The sequence below is a fragment of the Protopterus annectens genome, chromosome 7.part0 (genome assembly GCF_019279795.1).
Source record: "Protopterus annectens isolate FY-2018-M chromosome 7.part0, PAN1.0, whole genome shotgun sequence".
Classification (NCBI taxonomy): Eukaryota; Metazoa; Chordata; order Ceratodontiformes; family Protopteridae; genus Protopterus; species Protopterus annectens.
In genome coordinates this window covers 1,449,246,475-1,449,261,114 of record NC_056739.1, presented here as the reverse complement: position 1 = coordinate 1,449,261,114, position 14,640 = coordinate 1,449,246,475, and positions in this window count along the sequence as shown.

Here is a 14,640-nt window from a genome sequence, read left to right as displayed (position 1 = left end):
ATTTCGGATGGCAGTCACTCGAACTGGGATGGTCGAAAGACTGTTTTCCAGTTCACGTAATGCCGAACCGAAAATGATTAAATCCACGACAGTGAATGCTAGTGTAAAACCCATAAATCTCAATTTTAGAGCATAAGCAATCAATCCAAAGACAGAAGTAATTAATCACATACCCCATTTCAGAGAAAACTTTTAAATAGTACTCTGGGATAATAGAACAAGTTTTACATTGACACTCTACAAAACTGATCAGTATGTTATATAAGCAAATAGAACTGCAGTTATACCAACATTTGCTCTAATTTACTTTCACTCAATTTCTGCAGCAAAAAAAGCCAGTCAATGTTATGTGCATTTGCAGATTTCAACTACAACCATATCTATTTGTCTGTCTGTCTAGCTAGCCATCAAGGCAGTCCATGGAAACAGCTTCCTCATTTTTTAACACATTTATTTAGAATGCAAATGAAAAGCACTTTCTGCAACAAAAACATAGGAAGTAGCAGAATAAAATTCCAGCTCATTATAAAAGTCTTTACTGAATTCCTTTCACAACTACAGTATTTGTTCATACAAGGTTTTCCAAAACAAAAGAATTGCTGGGTTTCTTCATACAGCAAAGTATACCAGGATATACAGTCACCAGTATTTTTAACAGACTTTAACATACAAGTAGGAGTACATTGCACTATTTGCTTTATTTATTAATTGGCATTTGTTTAATGGGAAAGTCTGATTGGGCATGAATCCCATTTTCAGCTGAAACCAGGAGAGAAAAGCTCCAACATACGTAGTTCAATTAATAAATTGCATAATATTATCACATGAAGTACAGTAACAAATAGTAGAGTCGACATACAGGATAAAGTCAAATCAGAAAATCATAGGGTGAATATTAATCAACAATCATAGGATATTGAACACCAACTAAAGTACAATCGGTAGTGATAACCAATGGTAAAGATGTTATGCATTTTAAATATGAGCAAATGACTAAAAGAAAGTAAAAAGATTTTGCAGTTTGGGGAGATTAGGAAATGGAGTTAAAGTAGGGAGCTATCAGAGAAGTAACTGGTGCTTTGGCTAATAAGAGAATGGAGGAAAGGAAAGGTGAAATGAAGAGCAAGGGAAAGAGAAGAAATAAGGAAGAAGAACGGAAGAGAGCTCAACAGCTGCTTGCCTTGCTTCATGAACACTTATAGGTAAGTACTAGGTTAGCTGGCCTTTTGGGCCATCTTAAACCCAGCCAATTTCCCTTTCATATGTGAGAATTAAACCTTCTACATTGTGACTCTGAGATAAACACCTTAACCATTAGCAAACCTCAACCCCTTATATCAAAACCCAACCTCTTATACCATTCCCCCAACCCCTCTAGACATCAGATTTCAGGGACAACTAGCCAGTGTTCTGTAGCTCACTGGAGATTCCCCTTCAGTAGCCACTTTATTTGTCCTGGGTCAGAAATCTACTTCTTTTAGGGGTAATGCCCCTGATATCTTATAAACGAACAAAAGGTCCATGTAGTTACTGTCACAGCTATGGACAAACATGTTCTCACTACACGCTGTAAAGCAGACAGCTTACTAGATACAGTAATAGTTTATTCAAAAAGTAGATTAAACATTGAGCACTTTTGTCCTGGCAATCTAAGGACTTCTTCAGAACATCTCATGGATTAAAACACAATTTAAATACCATTCAGTATAAACTGATTGGTCCATCAATAAAAATAATTTGTTATTTAATTAGACAATTATAACAATAGATTTCTTTAAACCATCAAAATCAATAAGAGCTTTTGTAACAACACTCAATAAAATTTATTATAAATGAACAAAAATAAAATACAATAAAAACTTAATATAAACCATCTTCATAACTTAGCAGCCCTCATTTTTAACACAGGATAAATTGAAATATGTTCATTTAAATCAGGGGGGGTGGTGGCATCCAAACAAATTTGCCACACTTCTTCTTCTTCTTTCTGCTTTTCCCAATTAGGGGTCACCACAGCGGAACTCCATTCCACTAATGATTGGCAATAGATTTTTACAGTGCCGAGGTGCCAGCCCGACGCCCAACCTTCAACAAAGGCACGCACATTCACTCATGTCTTTCTAATTCTCTAAACTAAATTCGGTTTTCCCACTGTCCACCTCTAATATTCAGGCTAACAGTTTCCAAAATTCCAAATTCAAACTTTGTGATACCTTGACAGGCTTGAGAATGTTTGCATAGGGTATTATTCATATTTCCTTTTCTAATATCCTACATATGTTCATATATTCTTTTAGTTAACTTCCTTTCTGTTTTGCCCACATAATATGCCTGACACTGTTCACATATGGCTATATACACAAACCCCTTAGCTTCACAAGTCCCCTTTACAAAAGTTACTTTGGTAGTGCAGCAGTTGTTCAACGCAATACTTTCCTGCTTAACAATAGAAGAACAAAAATTTCATCTCCCACATTTCTTTGTTCCTAATGTTTCCATTTTGTCACACTCTAATATTTTCTTAATACTGCTGTCAACCTTGTATACAAATTGTGGCCCATTTCCTACTGTTCAAAATACGTCTTCATCTATTTTCAATAAATCTTGTTAATGATACTCTTCACAGGAGAACAAGAATCATTCTCCGGGATTCATGAACAGTCCATGCAAGAATAGTCTATTCTTGAACGGACTGTTCCATGTAGGAATGCAACAGCAGTGTGCTCTACATATTAATGAGGGCATGCTGCTATATTCCTACACCTACATGATCCTTGTACGAGTGCAGAGGGCATGTATAAGTCCTGCACGGACACTTAAACATACCTCCTGCACTCAGAAACTTTCAAACAAGGAAGTACCATAATATTAGAGCCTGGCTCTAATATTATGCATTATTTCAGCGTCCACAGACACTGAAATGAAAACTAGCATGCCAGTGTCCGTGGATACTGAAATAAGAAAAAAAACATACCAAAGCAGCAGTAGTACTGGGTGCCTACAGTGTACTGGTATTGTGATTGGTCCTTTGGGGGGGTGGGGAGAGGGGCAAAGTTGCCACTGAATCTGTGTGCCAGTATATTGGCAATATCTGTTGGCTCAGTATAGGAGTTAACAGTTAGCTCAGAGCACATGTTGGTATTGCCATGGAAATTCTTTACATAACTATAGCAGGCCTTGTGGTTGTCTTTACTGTGTGCTGCAATTCTGTTTTCACAGCTAGCTTTACAGTATTTCATGAGGAATCTCATCTTTTTGTTGAGGCTGAGAAGTTTTTTTTTTTCCAGTCTTGGGACTTCACCTTATTCCATATCAGTTTCCTCCTCCTGTTGTAGAGTATCTTTATGGACGGAGACCATTGGACTGGCTGCCTTTGTTTGGAGGTGAGGGTATTGCTTCTATTGGGTATGTCAGAATCCATGCATTTGTGCACATGTTCATAGTGCATTGGTGTTTGATTCAGCAGTCATGCAACTAGTCTCCATTTGAATGGCTGCCGTGTAGTTAGCCACCTCTGTTTTTAGGAGGCCAAAGTTACCTTTGGAAAGGCTTTTCATGGTGGTTACCTTTGCATGGGGGGGTGAGAAGGATGTGAATTTCCAAAGGTGATTACTTTGTGGCCAGGTCAAACAAGGGAAGGGTTGACTATTGGTGTACACCAACAGTTGCCCATGTTAGTAATGACCAGGTCAATGATATTGCTACCTGTAGTGGGTGTAAGAACGAGCTGTTCCAGGCCAATGGAACTGATGAATTCCAGGAAACATTGGGCAAGTGCATTGGTATGAGTAGCTTTCCCACTTAACAGTTTTCCAGTCACACACTACCCCTAAATACAGTGATCAAATTCTTGGTGTAGTCTGACTCCTGACCATGGTACAGGACACGTCTCACTCTGCTGCTACAAAGGCATACAGCCAATAGACCAGCAGACAAAAGAGCAGCATGCACAGTCAGATAAAAAAGGAGCCATAACACTTACATCTACCCCCACCATACACAGCTGAAATAACGTGTACACATGACATGTGTACACAATCCCAACAGTCTGACAACAATGGCCAGACATGTACAGACCCCTCAAATGTACAGTTCACTTCGGAATGTACAGGCTCAGGACTGATATCTATGGCCTCTTCCCTGTAACATGTCTGTGGGTCTACAACATCACTGGGATTTTAGGAGGAATGAAGGCAAGAAATAATGCTACTAAATACATTTGAGCCTCATAGTGCACAATATCTGGACAAGGCCTGACATCATTTGGGGACAGAGGCACAAACACAGGTGTAGATCAGACATATTGGTGTCAGAAATTTAGACAGTTGCTGATGTTAATGAATTTGTTGTAACAGATCCTTTATGAGGAATATGAAGGCAGTAATACCAATGGAGTTTAGTATTTACTGACTGCATTTCCCAGAGTCCTTGACTGATTTTCCAAGGACAACAACTGTCTGGTGAACAGAAAAAACATAACAGGCAAACATGTGGCAAGTCTGTGGACAGCATGCCAGTGGAGAGGTATGTCAGAGACATATCACTGTCAGATGTGAAGTCACTCACTAAATGCATGTCCACAAAAACCCTGTCAGTCTATCAATCCACCATGTGTATAACAGCACTGATGATGACATAGAGAATCTGTTCACAATTCCAGAGATATGTCCCCCATGTTGTTGTGCTGTCTCCAGATGTCCTGTCCTGTGAAGAATTCCCACATACTGTCTGTGAATCTATAGCCCACCACATCTGTAATGTCCCTCACACAGGCAAGTAATAGGGCCAAGGCCCACATGAAGGACGTCCCATTTGTTGGAGCCAACAGCAGTGCCCAGGCCCACAGCACAAAACTATGTGGGCACCTACATAGTTGTATGGCTGTGGCAATACATGACATCTGCACATCACCACAGAGGATAGACAGGAAGTGGATAGCAAACATAGGTTCATAGGTAGGTACTAGGCTATCGGCCCTAGGGCCTACACAAGCTTAGCCAAAAAGGTACCTGACTTTCACCACCCAAGAAAATTATTTTCCTGTGCCCCTGTTGAGCAGAGTCACAAAGGTGATCCCTGGTGTGAATGTCCTATTTCCCAACCAATCATCAAGATTTTTCTTGAAGAGTGCTAATGAAGAGCTTTGTTTGATATAGATAGGTAGTTTGCTCCAGAGTATGGGAAATCTCTAGGACAGGAATCTATCCCTCCAGCATGTTCTGTTTATTGTGGTGACAAAGTTTAGGTCCCTAGAGCATGCAGCTTGGAGGGATTGGGATTTGTTTAAATGGAGCATGCCCAATAGCTCTGGGTTTGACATAGCTTTGTATGTTAGGCAGCGATCGCCTCTGAGTAGGGGATATGCAACGGAGTACAGCTGGAGTTGTCTGAGGCGGTCTGCATAGGGCATCTGTTTGAGGCTGGTAATCCTGTTTGTGAGGTATTTCTTTGGCCTTTCCAGTTGTTGTAGATGTCTTGTGAGGTACATACCAAAAGGGGCATTGTACTCTATAATAGGTCTAATGAGTGATGAGTAGAGGGGAACAATGACCTCTTTTTTCCTGGATGAGAAACCTTTTGCGATGAGGTGTGCCATGTAGAAGGATTTCCTGACTACTGTGACAATGTGATTATCAAAGGAGAGACTACTGTCCACCTGTGTACCAAGGTCTCTTATCACACTTCTAGTATTAAGTAGACTACCACCTATATGGTAGCTCATGGGTACAGAGTTTTTACCACAGAGGATGACAATGCACTTTTTGGCATTAGGCTTGAGGCCATGACTTTGACACCAGGCATCTGTCTCAGTGAGGCCCTTTTGTAGGATGTCCGCATCATTAGGAGTTTTAGTTATGGCTCCTAGTTTGCAGTCATCTATGAACTTCATTAGCCAAATACCTTCTGTGTTAACCTGTACTTCAGAAAAGTAGATACCAAACAGGAGAGGACCCAGGACTGAACCCTGTGGTACCCCACTTGCCAGGAGAGGACCCAGGACTGAACCCTGTGGTACCCCACTTGCCACTGGTCTGAAGTCGAATTTGGAGTCTGCTACTTTCACAGTGTGGGTTCTGTCAGTGAGTCAGTTGGCAACCCATCTTGTGACATAGGGATTTATACCTAGTTTAGTGAGTTTATCTATAATTCCAGAGTGGGGGGCTGGTGTCAAAAGCCTTGGTGAGATCTAGATAGGCTGTGTGAGCCACCTTACCCTTGTCTACGGCTTTGGCGACTGCTTCAAAGAAGTCAATTAGGTTTAGAAGACATGATCTGCCTTTTACAAACCCGATCTGGGTGGAGGTCAGAGTTTGGTGATTACCAATGTCTTTGTTTATAAGTTCCATGATAATATGTTCCATGGCCTTGCAGACCAGTTTCGTTAAGCTAATGGGGTGGTAGTTCCTAGGGTCCATGGTGGCTCTCCCTTTGTGGAGTGGGATAACTGTTGCTATGTGCCATTCAGTGGGCACAAAGCCTGAGGTGAGGCTATGATTGAACATGGTGCTTAGGTGGGGTGCCAGTTCATTCTGTAGTCCATGCAGAATGCAGCCTGGGATGTTGGCAGGTCCCATGGATGCTGTGTTCTTGGCTTTGGAGAGTGTGGTTTTTACCTGTGCAGCTGTGATTACAGGAACTTTGCATTCTTCCAGTATAGAGATGGGACCTTTAGGGGGTGGGGGGTAAAGTTAGCACTGAATCTATCTGCCAGGATGTTGGCAATATCAGTTGGTTCTGTAGATTTAGTGCTATTCTGCTGTAACTCAGAGCAGATCTGAGTGTTGCCATTGAGATTCTTGACATAGCTATAGAATGCTTTGTGGTTGTCTTTGGAATCAGTGGTGATTTTGTTTTCATAACTAGCTTTGGAGGATTTTATGAGGGATCTCAGCTTCTTACTGAGGCTGACCAGGGAGTTCTTCCAGTCATGGGATTTTACTCTTTTTTGCAACAGTATTTCTTCTGTTATAGAATTTGTTTATGGCAGGAGACCACCAGATTGGCTTCCTTTTTTTGGAGGATAGCATCTTGGTTCTGTTAGGGATAGCACGATCCATTCACTTGTGTAAGTGCTTATAAAGTGCATTTGTGTAGGATTCAGCAGTCATACCTCTATTGTCCATCTGCATGGGTGTCGTGAAGTTTGCCACTTCTGTCTTAAGAAGCATGAAGTTGGCTTTAGAGACCTTTTTTACAGTGGTTTCCCTACTGGGTGGGTGGGGCAGGATGTGGATGTCCAGGCTGATTAGCTTGTGGTCGGATGTGACCAATGAGGAATTGACCTCTGGTGTGGAGCACCGGTCGCCCATATTGGTAATGACCAGGTCTAGAATATTGCTGCCCCTGGTGGGGGTGTGGATAAGTTGATCCAAGGCATTGGAATTTCTGAATTCCAGAAAATGTTGAGCAACAAGTTGGTACATGAGTAGTTTTCCCAGTTAATGGTGGGGCAGTTGAAATCGCCCATTATTAGGGTGTTGGGTTGTACCCTAATATTTTCCAGTGTATCAAGAAATGAAGAGTGGGAATGCTGGGGTATGGTGGGGGATCTGTAGCAAGTTACAGTTTGGATTGTGGTTATGCCCAGAGTTAGTTGCACTTGGATAATCTCAGATGCATTATGCTGAGCAACTAGGCTGGAGGTGTAGATATCCTTAATAAATATGGGCACGCCTCCACCTTTAGTTTTTTGGTCCAGGTTAGGTGGCCGAAAGGTGTGGTATGAATTATAGCCTGGTAATGCAGGGGTGCTGGAGCTTTGAACCAGGTCTCTGTCACCTCACAGATGTCGATGTTCTCCATTTTAAGGAGTGACTCGAGTGAATGCATTTTGAGGTTTAGCCTTCTAGCATTGAGTAGCATTACCCTTAGATTTTGCTTGCATGTACCTGTTATGGTGGTGAATTTATCATTTGAACCTAAAAAAGGCACTATAGGGGTGGCAAGAGCCTTAGCCAGTATTTGTAATCCCAAGGGTGACAGCTGCAGGCCATCTCTGGCAAAGCATCGTGGTCTGTCGATAATGTAATTCCAGGCAGACAAATACTGGATCCCCTTAGAATGACACCAGAAGCTTAGCCAATTGTTGAAGTCAATCATTTTGTCCTTGTACTCCGGTATCATTCTGGGTGATGGCAGGATGCTACTCAGGGCTAGGGTCATACCTGTCTGGGCTACAACATTGGAGAGCTCCTCCATGTCTCTTTTCTTGTAGTCCATGGAGGTACATCTCAGGTCATTCACACCAACATGGTCAATGACAGAGTCATATTTGTACTTGTTGTGGAGTTACCTGAGTGTGTGCGCTATGTGGTGGACCCTGGCACCCGACAGGCAGCTGACAGTAACTTTCTCCTTGTTTAGCATGGTGAGTGGAACATCAGTGTGCCTGACTATAGAGTCACCTATGACTAGAGTGTTGGGTATGTTGTTATGCCTTATGGGCTGTGGTTGAGTGGTACACTGAGTTTGTGGGCTATGTGTCATTTGGGTGTGTTGGGGGGGTGGAGATTGCTTGCGTTTCTGCTTTGGAGGTCTCTTGCTTGAGCAGATTTTTATTGAGATCCTCCACAAATGTAGGTGTGTGTTTTGTGTTGCTAAGTGTGTGTTTTGGTGGTGCAGGTTTTGAGGGACTATGTGATGAGTGTGGTGTGGTGCAAGTGTTTACCTTCTCCTCTTGACTGTCTAGTCCAGTCTTGGGTGAAGAGAGTTTCACTTCCTTTTTGGATATATAAGTGCATCTCTCACAGGTTGTAGTGTTGGGTGGTAGGAGGAGAGGGTTGCCTGTGTACATGAGGCAATTGCTTCATTGCCCCAAGATGCCCAGATTCATTAGGTAGACAGGAGAAAACACCAGGAGCTGACCCATATACATGCCTGGATAGGTGCTTATTTATTAAGTACCAAAAACTGTTTTCCTCTAGACAAGTGAGAAAAGTTGAGTGCTGTAGTAATTTGTAGCTTATTTAGTGCTTACAAAGAGTTCTGAATAAGTGCTGCTGAGCTCAAAGAAACAGATTTGAGTGCTAAAACTAAAAAATCTGGCTAATTCTAAGGGAAAATTTGAAGAGCAGACTTTATGGTGCCATTGTGCATTAGGATGAATGTCCTGAAGGACAGAAGTCTGAAACTGAAATGTATGCCATTACTACATGATAGCAGTCTTCAATGACATGAGCAGAAATAATGATACTCTACAGTTAATATAATAGTATCATATTAATATCCAGTAGGAGATACATAAAAACATACATCTGAAACACCAAGAACAAGACAGTGTAGTACTCAGAGTCCCAGCTCTGCATGCAGAGGTGCATGGTTGGAGTACTACAATAGGCAATCTAATTTTACATGGAAAAGCAGTATCAACAGTACTAATTTCATAATACAATATGTGTGGAATCATATCTGTCAGCCAATGTACTGTAGCTGGTATAACATGCAAGTGTGAGTGCATATAACATGTGATACTACCCATGTATAAAAAATAATAAATAAAAAAAACATGTGATACTACCCAAGTGTCCTGTACAATATAGTCACACACCTTGCTACTGTAATGAGAGCACATAAAAGCATGTTATGTACAGGACATTAAATAAACTTATTACATGATGTCATTATTCTGCTATTTTATGAGACTGGAATGTGAGCAATGGTTACCAGGGCTGAGCTATGTTTAACAGTAGTACACATTGCTTAAATGTGATTGATAACCAGTAGTTAGCTCTGCTAAACATATTTGCGCTCTGGTAAGTGCCAGTAAGCAAAGCCTACACAGTTTAAGCGTCTATCAGTTTATCCATGTTTTAGCACCACTTAGCACCATGCAGACCATCTTAAAACTGTTTAAAAGTGCCTTAATCACTCTGTATCCATAGCCCAGCAACAAAATGATCAACTGTGCTCAGTCTTGAGCTCAGGATGCTATACACCATAGTCACAGCAATTTACCACTAGGCCACGTCAGCTGTGAGATGTTAGGATGTTTTTTTACAACATATCATGCAGTACAGTCAGTTTACAATAAGAAAGACACACTGTGCAATGAGGAATGATTGTTATCTACAAATATATATATGAAAGAAAATATTTACATATATAGAGGGATAGATAGATATGTGTAGAGAGACATATGTATGTATACCAATATAATACTGATGTGTGTGTGTGTGTGTGTGTGTGTGTGTGTGTGTGTGTGTGTGTGTGTGTGTGTGTGTGTATATATATATATATATATATGTATATATATGTGTGTGTGTGTGTGTGTGTGTGTGTGTGTGTGTGTGTGTGTGTGTGTGTGTGTATATATATATATATAGATATATATAGATATATAAAATTATATATATATATATATATATATATATATATACATACAGGTCTCTAAATGCCCACACAAACAAGCAAATACTGCTGATAGACCACCCATAACTGGGGCAGCATGCACAGTTGGATACAAAAGGACTCATGACACACATTTACCCCCCCAGTCCAAATAATACGTGAACAGTACACTGCTACAAAATCATGGTAGGGCATACACAATGGCCAGACATATACCGTGACCTCTTAGCAAAACAACTACAATGAGAGAAGATAGTAAACAAAAATACAAATAGACAGTAATTTAAAGAAGCCCATTTTACTATGATGTCTTTGCCAAAGCCTTCATTGAGTAACACATTACAAGAAATACTTGCTTTAATTAGAAGATGCAATTAACGATTAAGTGCATTTAAATACATAGCCTCCAATTACACTCCTCATTCAACCCCCTAGTGGATAAAGTATCACATTTAAAAACATACATTGATTCTGTACATAACAATTGTTATTTGATGACAGATCAAACTGAGAAACAGACTTTTTCCAAAACAGTACCTTGTAACCCACTACACTTAATTACATGTATATACACAGCCTCCAGTTACACTACTCATTTAACCCCCTAGGGGATAATGTATCACATTTAAGAAATTAAACTGATTCTGTACATAACAAGTGTTCTTTCATGACTACTACCCCATGGTGAGAATTATTAACATGTACAGCTATAGAACTGTATTCTTTCTCATCAGTAATATGTCTCACATGTTCTAACAGCCTAGTTTTAAAACACTCGTTACTCTCTTTCACATAAAATATGTTACAAGGGCATCTAAGAACATTGTCCATACACCACCCTCTTGAATGTGCAGAGTCCCACATGTTGTCTACCCATTCCCCTCGGCAGGAATGACAGAACAAAATAATGGTAGACCCTAACTATTGACCCCTTACTGTATGGCATCTGTACAAAACCTGACATAATTTGGGACAGAGGACCAGAAACATGGCCATACTTGAAATACTGCTGTTATACACTGAGAAAATTGCTGGTGTTACAGGGTTTGTTGTAACATATCTTTTCAGGGTGATATAAAGTATAAAACACAAATGGATGTTAGCATTTATTGACTGCAATCACCAGAGTATGCTACTGATTTGCCAAGGACAACACCTGTCTGGAGAACAGACCAAACATAACAGGCAAACCTCTGGCCATTATGTGGATAACCCTACAGTTGAGAGCTATGCAGACTCAGAACTTTGTCAGACTGAAACCCATGCAAAAGTAGCATGTTCAGACAAACCCTGTTAAACAAGCAGTATTAAAAACATATAACAGCAATACTCACATTCTGCCCCTAAGTCATGAATTGTCTCCACCATTCAGTTGGCTTGTCTCCACAGGTCTTGTTCTAAGAGGTATTTGCTCACATACCTCCAGGGTGTCTTCCTCACAGGTAAGGGAAAGGGCCAATGCTCACATGGAGTACTCAGTTATAGGAGTGTGTTGCCATAACATTGGCTAATAGAATAACTACACAGCTGCTCTGCATGCAATCATCAAATGGGGAACACCAATTAGTGCTCAGGCCATCACATCATCATGGGCATTACCTACAAAACACAAGGTGTCATCTATTCAAACCATTTCTGTCATAGACAGTCCATCATTGCAAAGCTGAAGTAGTGTGAAAAAAAAGGATGCATCTGTGAAAAATCCAGAAATAAAGGTATGTGAAACAAGTAAGTATGTAATTGAATGCAGTAGATGGTCTGTAATAATAGAAAATAGTGATTTGAAAGCATATGTCTCAACAAGACTTGCTGTACTGATATACTGCTGAACAACACTGATGGCCAGAACATGTGGCTCTGTCTGTAGTAACTAGAACAGCTACTGGGATGTTGTATATATCCATATGTTACCTGTGCATATAACTATGATGGGGCCGCTTCTAAATCTTGAAAGCTCACAATTTTGAAATTCAAAATACTGAATCCAAAATCTTGAAAGTTCAAAATACTAAAAACTCAAAATACTGAATTTCATAATATTGAAAAAAAACTACAAGATAGTAACACTTACTATACTCCACCAAAAGTACATAGAGAAACAAATAAAAGACAAAGCATATTAGTTTACTTCAACTATTAGCAGGGGGGAGCAAACCCCCCTGCACCTCCCTTGTGGGTGGCTGTGCCCCCATACCCCCTGCTACTTAAATATATCAACTCTGAGATTGCACTTTACTACACTACAGCAAGTTATGCTGTTCTATAGCAAATTAAAAGGGAACATGACTAAGGTTACAACAAGCAGTAATGAAGCACGTAATGGTATGTTTGCCCTTTTCTTCTGTGGAGTCCAATCTCGGATTTGATATATTTAAGTAAAAGGGGGTGTGAGGGGTGCAGTCCCCCACATGGGGGCTTGCCCCCCTGCTTATAGTTGGAGAAGAGTAATATGTTTTGTTATGTAGTTGTGTTGGAATATTGTAAGTGTTGGTGTACTCTGTTCAATATTATGAAATTCAGTATTTTGAGTTTTCAATATTATGAACTTTCAAGATTTTGGACTCAGTATTTTGAATTTCAAGATTATGAGTTTTCAAGATTTAGAAGCGGATCCATATATGATACACATTTTGTCTTGTAAATATAAGACAACTATACTGAGTATGTGCAGAGTAAAGTACTGCTGCAGATGTGTGTGTTGAACTGCATGTTATATACTGAGCTCATACCATTCAACTGTCCAGTGTTCTGCACACTAACCATATCTGTGCCTCATATTTGTAGTCATTTACCCATAGAGTTGTGTTATGTTTGTCAAATAATTTTCAAATCTGTGAAGACTGACATTACAACATCCTCATTCATTGTCTTCTGCCTTTTCTCATTCGGGATTGCCTCAGTGGATCATCTGTTGCCATTTCTGCCTGTCCTCTGAATCTTGCTCTCTCACACCAAACACCTGCATGTCCTCTCTCACCATATCCAGAAACATTATCTTCCTCTCTTCCACTTACCTGGCAGCTACATCCTTTTCCCTATATACTCAGCACCCCTCCTCAGCACATGTCCAAACTGATGTAAAGCTGCCTCTCCAGCTTTGTCTCATATATGTCCAACATGGCCTGAGCCTGTCATATACACATTGCTAAGCCTGTGCACCCATGTCACACCCAGTGCAAATCATAACATCTGTAACTCTGCCATGTGCAGCTGTGACTCCTGCCTTTTTGTCACTTCCACTGTCTCCAACCCATATAACATAGTGGTCTCACTACCATCTTGTAGACATTGTCACATTTACTAGCACTTGTCTGTCACATATCACTCCTGACATTCTTCTCCACACTCTCCATCCTGCCTGTACTCCCTTCTTCACCTGTCCTCCATAGTCCTCATTACTCTGAAATGTTGATCCCAAACATTTGAACACATCCACCTTTCCCAATTGTACTCCATGCATCCTCAACATTCTGGTATCCACCCTCTCATTCACACACAGATATTCTGTCCTAGTTCTGCTGACCTTCATTCCTCTCCTCTCTAGAGCATATGTCCACCTCTCCATGGTCTCCAAAAGCTGTTCCCTACTCTCAATACAGATCACAATGTCATCTGCAAACAACATAGTCAATGGGGACTCCGTATGATCTTTTCTGTTAACCTGTCCATGACCATTGCAGATCAGAAAGGGCTCACAGCTGATCCCCAATGTCATCCCACCTCCACCTTAAACATATCCATCAATCCCAATGCAGACCTCAATGCTATCACACACCCTTGCACATATCCTGTACCACTCTTACATATATCCCTTCCACTCATGACATCACCATACAATACCACAACTCCTGTCTAGGCACCCTGTCACATGCTTTCTGTAAGTCCAGAGAGACACAGAACAACTCCTGACCTTCCCTGTATTCCACCAGCAACAGCTTCAGAACAAACATCACATCGGTACTGCCCTTTCCACGCAAGAAACCATACTGCTAACCAGTATTTCTCACCTCCCTGCGTAACATAGCTTCCACTACTCTCACCCATAACTTCATGCTGTGACTGGTCACTGTTATCCTCTGTAGTTATCACAGCTCTGCACATCAACTTCAGTCTTAACACCATACCAAAGCACTTTCTCTCCACTCCTCATGCAACCTCACACTTTCCAAGATATCAGTAAACAGTCTGGCTAACACACCACTGCCTTTTCCCCTAAACAACCCCATGCTTCCACAGGTGTGTAATGAGGAAAAACAGGCTTGCCAGTATTCATCCTCTTCATAGCTATCCTTA